Source organism: Tenrec ecaudatus, chromosome 3 (genome assembly GCF_050624435.1).
Source record: "Tenrec ecaudatus isolate mTenEca1 chromosome 3, mTenEca1.hap1, whole genome shotgun sequence".
Lineage (NCBI taxonomy): Eukaryota > Metazoa > Chordata > Mammalia > Afrosoricida > Tenrecidae > Tenrec > Tenrec ecaudatus.
The window spans coordinates 29,412,904-29,415,316 of NC_134532.1; the positions used below are offsets into that span (position 1 = coordinate 29,412,904).

At 42.7% G+C, this 2,413-nt stretch overlaps 1 non-coding gene across 1 annotated transcript; it reads left to right on the plus strand.

Annotated features, from left to right (window-relative positions):
* The first annotated feature begins 282 nt into the window (after window positions 1-282).
* Window positions 283-473, plus strand: LOC142443906 (U2 spliceosomal RNA). The gene has a single exon (XR_012783631.1). It is a non-coding gene; the product is annotated as a U2 spliceosomal RNA (small nuclear RNA).
* The last annotated feature ends 1,940 nt before the right edge of the window (window positions 474-2,413 follow it).

A 2,413-nucleotide genomic window follows, 5' to 3' on the forward strand; every position in this document is an offset into this window, starting at 1 on the left:
GTGTTTTTTCTATGTTAAATAAAGTGTGTACATCAGAAAAATCACAATTAAGTGTTGAGACTTTGAAAGCAATTTCATGTGTGACATAATTTTACAAATTCTTGGGATAAATTTCATGACCTTTTAAACAACGACAGCAATCTACTCAAAAACTTCAATCAAATGAGAAATATGTCCATGAAAAAAATAATACTATACATAATTTTAATGTGTTATATTTGTAAATTGTACTTATGTTGAAATTTGAAAAAATATATTACAATACTGTTTTTGCATTCTATGATCGCTTCTCGGCCTTTTGGCTAAGATCAAGTGTAGTATCTGTTCTTATAAGTTTAATATCTGATACGTTCTCTATCCGAGGACAATATATTAAATGGATTTTTGGAGCAGGGAGTTGGAATAGGAGCTTGCTCCGTCCCCTCCACGCATCGACCTGGTATTGCAGTGCTTCCAGGAACGGTGCACCAAAAAAAAAAAAAAAAAGAAAGAAAATTTTTGTTGCTCCATATAGACCAAATTTTTATTCAAGGACCCAAGAACCTCCCCCACCCCCCACCGACCTTCCCCATTGGTCACTTTATCAATTATGCTGGAAACTGAGAGAAGCATAGTAAAACGCTTAGACAAATAGACATAAGTTAAGAAGCAGACTAAGACTTGGGACAAGAGAAAAGAGGGAAGAAACTGTTGTTGCTGGTTTTTAAATTGCAATATGCTTTCTTCCAGAGTTGATAAGGAACACATTCCCAAGGCAGAGAAATTCATTCTATCTCAGTGTCCAATAGAAATTGTCCTCTGTCAAAAGTCTTTTAAGTTATTTTTTTCCGTGGTTGCCTGATGATCGCTGACCACTTTTCATTGTGAGTCCAAATTCTGCTTTTTCACTTGCTGTTTCAATAGCAATGATAAACAATCCTGGCCACACTAAAGATTGGGAAGGTAAAAATCTTGTGGATCATTGACTATCAAAGACAGACCAATGTACATAAGGTATTGAATGGGACATTAGATGAATTCAGATAAAGAAAAGACAACCCATGTGATTTTAGGTGAAACAATGAAATAGATCAGAAACCTCCCCAGCTAATTTAATGAGGTGTTCTTTCTCTCTGAATTGCTAATTTCAATCACTCAGTGATGTGTTCTATTGTCACTAAGACAAGGTCCATTTTTATCAGGTTTGTGCTCACTTTATTACCTCTGTCTACTTAGAACTGTTCTTAAAGGAAAGCCTTAGCCCATTCAACTTTTTTTTTGTTTTAATATTATGTACTTTTCCTGAATTGCTAATTAACAAGTCTAAGAAGTTGGGAAGCAAGCCCTCCACCCACCACTTTTCTGTCAGGTTGTCTTTCTCTCCAGGCTTGTGTGTTATTGTGATTCAAATGCAAGGTGTTTCAAATGCAAGCCGGGTCACCCAAGTGAAGAGCTTTTAGCAGAACTTCCAGACTAAGAAGATACTAAGAAGGGAATGGTTGCCACTCCAGGCTTTGAGCTTCACTTCCAGGCCCCTCCCTCCAGGAGGCCCTCATTACCTCCAAACCCCGCCCCTTGGGAAACACCCAACCCCTACAAGGTGACACAATTTCCTGCAGAACTCACTTCCTCTGACTGAGAAGGTGCAGCCTGAGCGTCCCCAGAGGGTAAGTGAGTCTCTGTTTCTATGCTCAACCCAGGCTCAGAGTCCCTTACAGACCCTGCATCCCCAGCTGTGCCCCGATCCCCACAGATATTACTATTCCTGCATCCTGTCTGCCTGCGTTCCAGGTCGCCACGACCCCCTGGGATATTTCCAGTTAAATCCTTTCTAAGCTGGTTACAAGCCTCTTTGCCTTAGGTCTTGGGAATATGCCGGTCCCCTTTTCCTGCCCAGAGCCCCTCATTCACCCTCACACCTCACGCCAGAAAGGCCTGATTGAGGGTGGGTTCTTGCCTAGGGCTCGTTCCCTCCTTGTCAGTTATCGGCCGGAGAGCAGGGGACCCCAGCATGACCTTTACTGAAAGGAGAGGCCAGCCTTGCAGTCATCAGGCCACTCCCCTGATCAACAAGGTCTGTATTAGAGCTTAACTTCTCAGCACCTTGCTTTGCAAAAGGGCACAGTAGCAGTGACAGCCCCAGATCCCCGCATAGATTTAGTCCTCACATAGATTGCAGAGCCCACACAGAGTAAGCTTCCATTGAGTGCTTTCTGTCTAGGAAGCAAGGTTGTAGGTAACATGGCCCTCAGGCAGAGGGCTTTGGAGTGAGGATTACCTTCATCTCTCTCCAGGCATCTGGGGAGGGCGGTCTTGCTTATAAGCTTCCAAGTCTGGGTCCTTGATGGAGGTAACCAAATGAGACTGTACAGGGGTCTCAGAGGCCCTGGGTCAGTATCAAACAAGTGTCTGTTATTGTGATGTATTGATTGGC